Consider the following 12,911-nt stretch of genomic DNA (forward strand, 5'->3'; position numbering starts at 1 on the left):
TTGTGGTTCTCGTCCATACAGAGCCGCCCCTCTGAGTGAGGAAGTGGGGGCAAGAGGGGGTGGATGGACAGATGGCAACAGTGAGAGCGAGGGGAGATGTCAGGGCCGCCCTGCCGCCGGCCAGCGGTGTGTGGATGCCGGAGACACAGCCGTTCTTCCAAGCGTCCGTCTTGTCCGCTGTGGAATTGCTTTCCTTTATTCAGACACTGAACAACTTCAGTGCAGCTAACGCCAAGCTTTCCTGGGATTTTAATTCCTGAAAAGGGACACAAGGTGCTCAGGCCTAAGTGACAATTGAGGTGACTAACGTGTTTCTGGGACGAAACCCAGGTGTGCTGGTGCTGCAGTGCCCTCAGGGGATGGGGAGGGGGCTGGAACGAGGGGGGGGGGACTGGAACGGGGGGAGGGGCTGGAACGAGGGGGGGGGACTGGAACGGGGGGGCGCGGGCTGGAATAGAGGAAGGGGGGCTGGAACGGGGGAGGAGGGCTGGATGGGGGGAGCTGGAACGGGGGGCTGGAACGGGGGGAGGAGGGCTGGATGGGGGGGAGCTGGAACGGGGGAAGGGGGGCTGGAACAGGGGGAGGAGGGCTGGAACGGGGGGAGGAGGGCTGGAACGGGGGGAGGAGGGCTGGAACGGAGGGGGGGAGGAGGGCTGGAACGGGGGAGCTGGAATGGGGGAAGGGGGGCTGGAATGGGGGGAGGAGGGCTGGAACGGGGGGGGAAGGGAGGGCTGGAACGGGGGGAGGAGGGCTGGATAGGGGGGCTGGAACAGGGGGGCTGGAACTGGGGAAGGGGGCTGGATAGGGGGGCTGGAACGGGGGGGGCTGGAACTGGGGAAGGGGGCTGGAACGGGGGGGGGGGGCTGGCAGATTTCCAGAGGGGAGCTCACAGTGGACAGCGGGGCTGGGACCCGCCAAGGGAGCGGCAGCAGGGAGCCTCACTGCCCCTCGCCTGTGGCCTAGGAAAGCTCTTGGCTGCGCGGAGTGAATGGAACCTGCCTGGGAAGGGTGGTGGGGAGGGTGTCAGCCCCCAGAGGGGAACACAAGGAAACTGCTTCTCCCATCCTCTCCTGGGGCGGCGCCTGAGACCCTGGAACCCCTGTGCTTCCGGTCCGACGGGTCCTTTGGGAACCCCAGGAGGTGGTCGTGTCCGTGAGGACATCCTGGCCCTCGGGCGGCTCCTCCAACGTGCACAGGGCAGAGCGGACGCCGAGTGTGCGGGGCAGGCACTCTCGTGGAGAAGACAGAACTCTCTACACCCACATCCCCTGAGCTGGTGTGCGGGGACGGCGCCCACCCAGAGCCCGGGGAAATGAGCTCTGGTCACCACTGCGCAGCCGGGGGCTGGGAGCTGCCTCAGGAGCAGAGGCCCCAGCAAACCGGACGGGCATTTATGCGCTGAAATCCCCTCCTACGGAGCGTGTTATACACGCAGCACAGAGAGCGAGTGTGGATTCTGGGAGAGACGGCCAGTCTAGAGATGCTGGTGGGGACAATGGCATAATAATGAGAGGAAGGGAAGCGCAGTTGCCCATAGTAACGGCCTTGACTGGAGAGATTTTGTCAGCCACTGGATAGACTTACTATGAAAACTCATTTAAATAATAATAGCAACTTCTATGGAGCTGCTAAGCACTGCACTAAATGCCGTTGCCACGTTGGCGGATGTGCTTTGGTTTAGTATCGAAGTCACAGACCCAAGGATGGACTTGCCCAGACGGACTGTGGGCTAAGAGCTGGGTCCGTCTGCTGGAACTGAGGGTCCGCAGGCCAGGCAGGTGCAGGCTGTCCTATGCTGGGGAGGGAGGAGCCGGCGGCGAGGCAGCCCCTGCTCCCAAATCAAATCGCTGATGTTGGGTGGCGGGGTTTACCGAGAGGCGGCCCTGCGCCAGGGCGGCCTGGTCCCGCGGCAGGGGGTTATGGGTCCCCTGGATCCCATGAGGCTCCGGAGCTCCTGAGGCGCTGCCGGCCGCGATGGGCAGCAATGACCAGGCTGCCTCCTGCCTCCGACGGCTCCTGACGCCCCTGTGAGGCAGGGCCTGGTGCTGAACCTGGGCCACAGCATTGCCCTGCGGTCAGATGACCTGCAGACCTAAGTCCCCTGAGAGCCGGATCGGCCTAGGGAGTGCGTGGTCCTAGTGACCGCCCGCTTCTCAGCCAAACCAGGGGGAGCGCCCGTCTCGGGGGCTCCTGCGCTGAGCAGTGACGGTGTGACGGTGTGACGGGGCGGCAGAGCACGTGGAGGCAGCGGGCGCAGTGGAACTCGCCCGTGTTCGCAGCCATAACGAGAGCTTGGAGGCAACAGGTGGGTGACTGGGAAGATCATTAACAGCCGAAGCTCCGGGCACACGGGGCTGCACGCCAAGCCCATGGCCGGCAGCGGCGGCAGCGGCAGCGGCAGAGTCCTCTCAGCGCCGCGCTCCCAGCTGAGCCCGAGGCGGCAATGGCCCGGCCACTGCGCTGCAGACCAGCTGCCTCCCACAGACAAGCCCTGACCACAAGCCCCTGGGCCAGATGCCCGCCGGGGCCCAGCACGGCACCCGCAGGGCACGGAGGTGGCGGTGCAGCCCCGGACCCTGACCCTCACAAAGAGATAGGGGCACCCGCTCTGCGAGTAACACATCCGGTCTCCCTTCACAGGGTGGCAGAAGGGCCGGTGGGTCGCCGAGGGCTCTGTGTTCAGGCTGGTGGCAGCGCATCCAGCGTCCGTTATCCTCTGTCTCCTTAAAAGAACGGCGCTTCCCAGGGTGAGATGAGGCGAAGTACGTAGTCCAACGCGCAGACGGCTCCCCGCGGGGCTCACACGGAACAGCTGCGCACGACCCGCCTGGCAATGATGTTCACTTGTGTTCAGACCGGAGACGGGCGGCTGGTCTTCCTGGCCCAGGCCCTGGGCTTCCCGTGGAGCTCGATGGTCCACGGTCGGAAGCTGCCCTCAGGGCCTGGGACGAGCGAGGGCCATGCGCTGCGCGAACATTTCCACAGGCGCCTTCCCTCCGACTCACCCAGGAGATCACCTGGGCTTCGGGGAGACGTATGGCCCCGGGACTGACAGGCAGTGCCAGGCGAGCCCCTGGCTGCCCAGGGGACAATCAGACAATCAGCTCGCCTGCCCCACTCGGCTCCCACCGCCGGCAGCAGCCATGGGGTCCCGGCCAGTGGGAAGCTGTGTGCCCGGCTCACCGTCTCCCTCAGGGACCTCCCGTCGCTCAACCCGCCTCCTGTGAGTGCTCAGGAGGCTCCCAGTACAAGTGCACCTAACACCTGAGGCCCTGCACCGCCCCCACCCCATCAACGTCTCAGTCACCACCTCTCCCGTCTCAGTCACCCCCTCTCCCATCTCAGTCACCCCCTCTCCCGTCTCAGTCGCCCCCTCTCCCGTCTCGGTCACCCCGAGTCCCATCTCAGTCACCCCCTCTCCCGTCTCAGTCACCCCCTCTCCCGTCTCGGTCACCCCGAGTCCCATCTCAGTCACCCCCTCTCCCGTCTCAGTCACCCCCTCTCCCGTCTCGGTCACCCCCTCTCCCATCTCAGTCACCCCCTCTCCCGTCTCAGTCACCCCCTCTCCCGTCTCAGCCACCCCGTCTCCCGTCTCAGTCACCTCCTCTCCCGTCTCAGTCACCCCCTCTCCCGTCTCAGTCACCCCGTCTCCCGTCTCAGTCACCCCCTCTCCCATCTCAGTCACCCCCTCTCCCGTCTCAGTCACCCCGTCTCCCGTCTCAGTCACCCCCTCTCCCGTCTCAGCCACCCCGTCTCCCGTCTCAGTCACCTCCTCTCCCGTCTCAGTCACCCCCTCTCCCGTCTCAGTCACCCCGTCTCCCGTCTCAGTCACCCCCTCTCCCGTCTCAGTCACCTCCTCTCTCATCTCAGTCACCCCGTCTCCCGTCTCAGTCACCCCGTCTCCCGTCTCAGTCACCCCCTCTCCCGTCTCAGTCACCTCCTCTCCCGTCTCAGTCACCCCGTCTCCCGTCTCAGTCACCCCGTCTCCCGTCTCAGTCACCTCCTCTCCCGTCCCGGTCACCCCGTCTCACGCTTCATCGCAGGCCTGGTCACCCTCCTGTGCAGAACCTCTGGCCTCCTCTCCCATTGGGGACACCGGGAGGGTGTGCAGGTGGGACATCCACCATAACATTGACCCAGGTTCCAGGCTGTGGGAAAGGGGCCCTCACCCTTCCTCAATTTCCCAGAAGGCTTTGCAGGGCCTGCAGGGGAGAGGGCTCAGAGTCAAGGGTCCTACATGACTCACACCCAGTCACCATCCCCTGTGATGGGCCCACATCCTAGTCTGGAAACCCTGAGGGGTTGGGGGGTCCTGCAGTCATGGAAGAGGGGGGCATCACAGCCCCAGCATAAAGATGGGCACAGCCAGGGGCACAGCCATGGCGTGAAGATGGGCACAGCCAGAGGGCATCACAGCCATGGCATGAAGATGGGCACAGCCAGGGGCACAGCCATGGCGTGAAGATGGGAACAGCCAGAGGGCATCACAGCCATGGCATAAAGATGGGCACAGCCATGGCGTGAAGATGGGCACAGCCAGGGGGCACAGCCATGGCATGAAGATGGGCACAGCCAAAGGGCACAGCTTCGGCGTGAAGATGGGCACAGCCAGAGGGCACAGCCTCGGCGTGAAGATGGGCACAGCCAGGGGCACAGCCATGGCGTGAAGATGGGCACAGCCAGCAGGGCACAGCCTCGGTGTGAAGATGGGCACAGCCAGGGGACCCCCAGAGTGCAGTGCGGCTGCAGTGAGTTTCCAAGGGTGCAGGAGCCACGGGGTGAGCTGTCCGCCCTGGAGAATCACTGCCATACTTGTGTGCAGACAGTTTTTCTCTTCACGTTTTCGCTGGCTCTCCTGCAGGTCCCCTGTCTAGAGAGGCCTGGGGCCTCCCCCAAATGCCGACTGGCCATTGCATCTCCATCCCCTGGAGGAAAAGAAGGGTCTGGAACTTGGATTTCATGCAGCTGTGTGCCCCCACCATCCCAGAGAGACCTGGCTGGCCCTGGTGGCTACGAGCCAGGTACGGGGCGAGGACGGGACGTAGCGCAGGTTTGGGGCTCAGGGGTCATGGCGGAGTCCAGGGAGTGGATGAGAGACCCAGTCCAGTCTGTAAGGGAGACCGAGCTGCACTACAGGGGAGAACACGCTCGATGCCAAGGCGTGGGAGTCAGAGGGCCAGGGCCCAGGTGGAGGAAGGACTACAGAATTCCCGTGCTGGACGATGGCAGGAGACCGCCTCGGGGTGTGAGTGGGCAGCTGGGCCTGGGCAGGGCCTGGGCTCAGCGTGCTGCAGGGCGTGTGCCGCTCGCTCCTGGGCCGACCAGAGAGCTCCCCTCCCCCGGGGAGGCGGCTGGAGCAGGGACACGCAGGGGAGGGGAGGTTTGGAAGAGCTGCTTTGGAAAGTGGGGAGGGACGTGGACAAGGATCATGTGACGTGGTCCCTAAGCCGCACCGGGAGAGGGAGAGGAAGCAGAACAAGAGTGAGTGGCCGCGTCCCCACCCAGACTCCATGAGGCTCTGCCGTGGGAACGAGGCTGGGCCGGACGGAAAGGAAGCCAGCGGGTCCTCACGGGCCCGAGGACAGGAGGCGTCAGGAGCGGGTGTGAGGGTTGGGGGGGACACAGCACAGCAGCGCAGGTGCGGGTAAGAAGGGGCCCCCGTGCTGGGGGACAGGGGTGCCAGGCGACTAGAATCCATCACAGCGAGGAGCTGGCACTGGCACTGGGTGTGGTGCAGCGAGGACAGCGATTCCCGCATCCGGGGCGCCTGGAGTGCCCAGGACAGCCTTCAGCCAGACGTCAGAGTCCTCCTGGAGGACAGAATGACAGGACGCCTACCATCTGCCCTAGTGTCTTGACAAAAATCAAAGAATGTTCCTTTAAGAGAAGCTCATGTTTTAGGGAATCTGGTGGGTCTGAAGGTCGGACACTCCGCTCTGGCGTCCAGGGCGGGGCGGGTGGCTCGGGTGGCGTGGACCTCCTGCCGCCCTGTCACCTGGGACTGAGGGAGGCCAGAGCTCGGGGAGAGGTGCAGGGTGCCTGCTCAGGGACTGGGTGGCCCTGATGTTGTGTCCGTCTGCTCTGGAGGGGAGCCTGCAGCCCTCACCGCTTTGGTCCTGCGAGGAAGAGGTGCCTGTTGTCTCTTGAAATGGAGCACTTCTTGTCCTGACGCCCTCACCTGGGCCGTGCTCTGACAGGGCGCAGTTGGGGTCCCACTGGCCATCCTGGAGGACACCTCGTTTTGGGACCTTTTTCGGCTCCTGTTTTTTTTTTTTTTCTTGTTTGTTTTAAGTGTTTTTATTGATTTTGGAGAGAGAGAGAGAGAGAGAGAGAGATAGAAACATCGATGATGAGAGAGAAACATCCATCGGCTGCCTCTTGCACACCCCCAAGTGGGGATGGAGCCCTCAACCTGAGCATGTGCCCTGACCGAGAATTGAACCGTGACCTCCTGGTTCATAGGTCGATGCTCAGCCCCTGAGACCTGCCACCTGGGCTCGGAGCCTGGCTTTAACGTCCTTATGGAAGCTGAAGGCGAAGGGGTTGGGCTGCACCTTAGAGTGAAACTTGTTGGAGTGATTTCCTCACGTCAATGTTTTCCCTCTGACTGAGCGGAGGCCATAGAACTGACTGTGAGCGGAGGCCATAGAACTGACTGTGAGCGGAGGCCATAGAACTGAGTGTGAGCGGAGGCCATAGAACTGACTGTGAGCGGAGGCCATAGAACTGACTGTGAGCGGAGGCCATAGACCTGAGTGTGAGCGGAGGCCATAGAACTGACTGTGAGCGGAGGCCATAGAACTGAGTGTGAGCAGAGGCCATGGACCTGACTGTGAGCGGAGGCCAGAGAACTGAGTGTGAGCGGAGGCCAGAGAACTGACTGTGAGCGGAGGCCATAGAACTGACTGTGAGCGGAGGCCATAGAACTGAGTGTGAGCGGAGGCCATAGAACTGACTGTGAGCGGAGGCCATAGAACTGACTGTGAGCGGAGGCCATAGACCTGAGTGTGAGCGGAGGCCATAGAACTGACTGTGAGCGGAGGCCATAGAACTGAGTGTGAGCAGAGGCCATGGACCTGACTGTGAGCGGAGGCCAGAGAACTGAGTGTGAGCGGAGGCCAGAGAACTGACTGTGAGCGGAGGCCATAGAACTGACTGTGAGCGGAGGCCAGAGAACTGACTGTGAGCGGAGGCCATAGAAAGAGATGGTGCCTTCAGACACTGTTACTCTGAGATTAAAAATGGACTTGGGAGTCCTGAGAACAGCAGAGACTGAAAAACAGAAGGAAAAACAAAAGGCTGAGGGTGGTGATATGGGGGGGCGGGGGGGGGCTACAGAAAAAGAGCATTTAGAAATCATAAAAGCCAAAATACTGTGCCAGTAATCACAGAAATCTTTCAGATGACAGATACTTCCATCAAAAAGTAAATGCATTAGTCCAAGTGCTTAAAGCATGCAGAGCCAAACCCTCAACTATAAGAAGGAAGATAACACGAAGGCGGGGAGGGGGGTGCCGGCTTTCCGACCCTTGTCCCCCTTGCAGATAGCGCTATGCCTTCGACAGGGCCCGCCCCTTCTCTGCCGTGAAGACAGGCGTCCCGCATCTCAGCAGCCCAGACACGGGCTACTGACCTCAATTCTAGTCGTATGTGTATATGTATATATAGATGTATGTGTATATGTATGTATGTGTATATGTATGTATGTGTATATATAGATGTATGTGTATATATGTGTATGTATGTGTGTATATATGTATATGCATGTATGTATATAGATGTGTGTGTATATATGTATGTGTATGTATATGTATATATAGATGTATGTGTATATGTATGTATGTGTATATGTATGTATGTGTATATATAGATGTATGTGTATATATGTGTATGTATGTGTGTATATATGTATATGCATGTATGTATATAGATGTGTGTGTATATATGTGTGTGTATGTATATGTATATATAGATGTATGTGTATATGTATGTATGTGTATATGTATGTATGTGTATATGTATGTATGTGTATATGTATGTATGTGTATATATGTGTATGTGTGTATATATGTATATGCATGTATGTATATAGATGTATGTGTATATATGTATGTGTATGTATATGTATATGTATGTATAGATGTATGTATATATTATATGTATGTATATGTGTGTATATGTATATATAGATGTATGTACATATGTGTGTATGTGTATGTATATATAGATGTATGTATATATATGTATATATGGCAGTGTAGCCCGGCAGGATTTGGGTGACTGGGATGATTATTAACAACCGGAGCTCCAGGCACTGCCTCTACCCCATGGTTTTCTAGGCAGCCGCCGAGGTCTCTGACCCCATCAGGGACCCCTCCTGTCGCAGGTGTCGGGGGGTTCGCTGTGGTGCCTGCATCGCCCTAGTGTCCTCTGACCTCTCTGACGTTTCTCATGCAGCCTCACAGCCTCGGCTCCAGGACGCCCTGCCCGCTGACTGTCCAGGCACCGTGCTGCGTGCCGGACGGAGGCAAGCAGTCAGCACCATCGCGAGCATTTCCTGGGCATTTCCTGGGGAGCATTGCAGCCGGTGGCCAGCTGGCTGAGGACACCAAAGCCATACGTGGGCCCCCTTCCTCTCTCTGAGGGGAGAAAAGACATATGGGTCTGAGGAGGTTAAAAGGACAGAGCACAGGCCACGGCAGAGGAGAGACGCTCCAGGAAGTAGAGGACGAGGGCCGGCCCCATCCTCAGGGCGACCCCAGAAGCCCAGCCAGCACGGGCGGTGCTAGAACATTCTCACCTCCTAAGTTTATTTGCACACTCTGTGGGCCAGGTCACTGTCGTGTTACCTGTGCCTCAGCACGTTGGAAAGGCTTGTGGGAGTTAACTCGAAAGTAAGTAGAAATGGTCCAAAACGAAGAAATTCCAAAACTCCCGAGGAGGCATCTCCCAGGCCCAGCCCCTCATCTCTCCACTGTTCCAATTAAACTCCTACGAAGACACAGGATGTCAGTGCCGTCAGCAGCAGCCAGGGCTGCCAATGCCTTTGGACCGCGATACCCCATCTGGCCTTGTTGCTAGTGCGAGCGAGCCGAGTGCGCGAGGCCGGGGCTGAGGCTTGGAATCGGAGTTTCTGTTTGATTTTTTTCCAGCAAAGATGTCCAATTTTCTGAAAATGGAGCTCACGGCCGGAAATCTCTCAGGCTCTGATTCAGGCCCGAGCTGTGGGCGCACGGACGGGGCTGGACTCAGCAGACCACGTCTAGCCTCGTTTGTCCTGGACAGGAGGTTAGGGACCCCAGGTTGCCAGCCTCGCCACCTCCCCATTCCACTTTGTCTCTGGACTCCACGAAGCAAAGCACAGCTCTGCCCCAAGGAAGAGAACAGGGAACTGGCTCATGTCGGCATCGCGCCTGCCCCTGCCCGTCCACAGACCCAGCGGCCAAGCGCACAGCCTCCGGGATGGAAGTCGGTGGAGAACAGCCGCTGCCGTGGCTTTCGACGGACGCCCGTTCGTGTGTGTTGGTCCCCACCACGATGAACTAACCCAGGTCCCGGCCGGAGCAGCCTCAGAGCCCAGAGCAGCTCTCCCCAAGGTCGTGGCCCCAAAGGTGAGCACGTGGCCGCGGGCCCGTCTCCTGGTGGAGCCCTTCAGGATCCTCGGGCCTCTGCTCTTTGCCATTAAGGTCTGAGCAGTTATTCCTATCTCCCCACCAGGGGCCCCAAGAAATGAGCCCAACAGGGCGGCTTTGTGAGCGGAGGCACCCAGCCCAAGTCGGTAGCAGCAGCAGCCGCGGGCCGGGACCAAGCCTGACTTGAATTCCATTTAAATGAAATGCCAGGAGGCGGTGAGCGAGAGTGACATTTATGGTGTTCCTACAAATGCATGCGGTGGGAGCGGGCACGGGGCCGGGGAACACGCTGTACCGAGACGCCATCTGTATATTGTGCCCGGTTTTAATATTCTGTATTCTCATAAAAAGTGTTGTTTCTGTCGCTATTCAATCTCACAGCCTCACACGGAACACTGTTAAAAGTCAGCAGCGTGTGAAATGGTATTTTAAAATAAATGGCGGGGCTGCCGCGCGGCGAGGGATATTGCGGCCGGGCGCTGACAGACAGGCCCTGAAAAGTAACAACCGTTATCATCTCCCGGCAAAGCGGATTAAATAAAACCCAGCGCAGCCGGGCATTACCAAGTCTGATATTGACACAGCTGCTGCGCGGCGATTTTTCATTGTCTCATCAAGACGGAGCGTCGCGGGGATCAATCTTCCCCTGTCAGGCCCGGCCGCGGGAAGTTTTTCATTTACATTTTCATTATATCCTTTTATCTCCAGGCGGCGTGTCTTCTGAACTGTGGGGTCCGATGACCTGGGACAGTGCTGCTCCATGACCCCCTGGCCAGAGGGCTCCTGGGGGGCCCAGAGGGGGGCCCTCCTCCATCCCCCAGCCCCTCTCAGGCCCCTCCCAGCCTCTCCCTGCGGCCAGTGGGTGAGATGATGGCCAGAGCCACTGTTCCAGGTGCTGGCGGATGGTAGACAGTGATGCCCACGTGTTTGTGTGGAGAGAAATGGAGGGTGCGGAGAGGCGGCGGGGGGTGGAGGGGGCGGGCAGCCTTGAGGGCGGAGGAGGCAGGAAAGGGCTCCTGAGCGCTCTCCAGGGAAGCGGCGCAGCCTCACGCTGTCCACCACCACTTCATTGTCCACTTTCAATCCAGGAGCTGACTTACCGGCGGAAAACACGTTTTAATTGGGCTCCCAGAAAACAGCGTCTCTGAGGAAGACCAGTCTTCCTGCAGGTGGGGGCCCACAGTCCCCCCTCCACTGCCGAAGGTTATGGGTGCGCTTTCTTGGGAGGAAAGTTCAATTATGGAATACCGCCCAGTTCTCTGACCTCTACTGTGCATGCAGGGCACGGTGCCAGCAGCAGGGGAAGCGTGCCCCTTAGTCCCTCAGCCACGGTGAGAGACGTGGTTTCATAAGACCGAGGTGGGTAAGACCAGGGAGCCCGGCTCAACGTCCTGATGGGGGTCTGTGTCCTCGCGCACCTCCATGTCCAGAGCTGGAAGCACAGGAGAAGGCGCTGAGGGCTTTGTGGCTCCCCCACCAGAGGGCGCTCCTCCAGGTCCTTCCATGGCCAGAGCGGGTCCTGGTGGGCAAAGGATCCCCATGAGTCAGCGTGAGGCTCGCACGTGCCACCCGAAGCCTCAGTCAGCACCCAGCGCTGACAGCACCATCCCGGCCGCACCTACCACGAGGGTCCACAGAAACGCCCTGCCCTGGGCTCTGCGCTGACATCCCCAAAAGGCAGCTTAGAACAGTCCAGCCGTTAACTGTTAAGGAATTAGGGACTGACTGGGTGCGGGGAGCTTGTGGACTGAATATGTGTGTCCCCGAATTCATGCGCTGAAAACCCAATGCCCAGGGTGCTGGTGTGGGGCGGGCCTTTGGGAGTGAGGAGGTCATAGGGTGGGGTCCTCAGGGGTGGGGTCGTGTCCTCACCAAAGGGGCTCCAGAGAGCTCCCTCGCCTTCCACCTCTGAGGTCACGGTGAGGAGATAGTGACCATGAGGACGCGGGTCCTCCCAGACACTGTGGGCTGACACCGTGGGCTAACACCGTGGGAAGACACCATGGGCTGACACCGTGGGCTGGCCACGTGCTGGGGGTCCACGTGCGGGCGCCGGGAACTTGGACCCCCAGGCTCCAGAACCAGAGAAATAACTGTGGTTTGCAGGCCACCTGAGTGGACGGGGACAGCAGGCCCCTCTGGCCCCGGGTCTCCAGGAGGTGGCAGTGAGCAGTGGCCACGGCGGGCTCAAGGCTTCTGACTCACACAGCTGCTGTCCAGACGGGGCGACTCAAAGGAGCTGTGACCAGACAGCTGGACTCCCAGGGTCTCTCCGCGTGCGGCCGTCTCCCAGGGCAGCCAGAGCTCTCCGTGAGTTTCCCAAAGGCAGCAAGCGGCGCATGGCCTTTCCCAGCCCGGCCTTGGGAGTGGGGGCACCGAGTCTGCCCCAGCTCAAGGCCAGGAGCAGAGAGAGATGCCAGTTGTGCAAAAAGGAAGAGCAGGGTTCAGATCAGAGCCACCTGAAAGCCGTCGTGCGAGTAGGACTAAATAGAAACAGGAATACATGTAGGTGTGTGGCACCGACTTTTCAAACCCAACCCTTTCGCATTATTTTTACACTAAGGGGCCAGTGCACAAATTCGTGCACCTTGAAACGAACTGTGGGCCAAGAGGCTGTGGTGGGCACAGGGGCGGGTCACGGCCCATTCTCTGTGCCCCCGCCCGGCCCCTCCCACTGCAGGCCCCACCCGCCCCCACCCCCCCATCCCCTGTCTGCCGGCAGATCCGCTCCCACTGCCGCCGCTCACATGCGCTGATGGCGCAGAGCAATTGGGGCCAGCGCCTTAAGCAGGTACAAGCAGCGGCTACTGCCCCGATCACCCCTCAGGACCAAGGGGAGGTGGAGAAGCGTTCAGGGGCGATCAGGGCTGGCAGCCACCACTCATACCCACTGACGGCACCGAGCAATGGGGACCTGCGCCAGGCGCCAGCAGCAGGTGCGAGTGCCAGGTGGGACCGTGTGCCGGAGCAAAGGATTTTCAGTAATCACCAGAGGCTCACCCGGATGACAGCAACCGGTGCCCCACTTTGGTCTGGCGCCCCTGCTCATCTGCTCCACCATCCCACCACGGCCAACGCCCGCCTTGTTCCACACACACCTCCTGGTATCAGCGCCCGTCATAGCAACCAGTTGTTCGGCTTGTTCCGCCATTCAGTCTATTTGCATATTAGGGAGATATATAGATAAATATAGATATAGATATAGATATAGATATAGATATAGATATAGATATATATACATACATATATATATAGAGAGAGAGAGAGAGAGAGAGAGAG

This window comes from Myotis yumanensis, unplaced genomic scaffold, assembly GCF_028538775.1.
Source record: "Myotis yumanensis isolate MYYU_CA2020_CCGP unplaced genomic scaffold, mMyoYum1.0.hap1 SCAF_17, whole genome shotgun sequence".
Taxonomy (NCBI): domain Eukaryota; kingdom Metazoa; phylum Chordata; class Mammalia; order Chiroptera; family Vespertilionidae; genus Myotis; species Myotis yumanensis.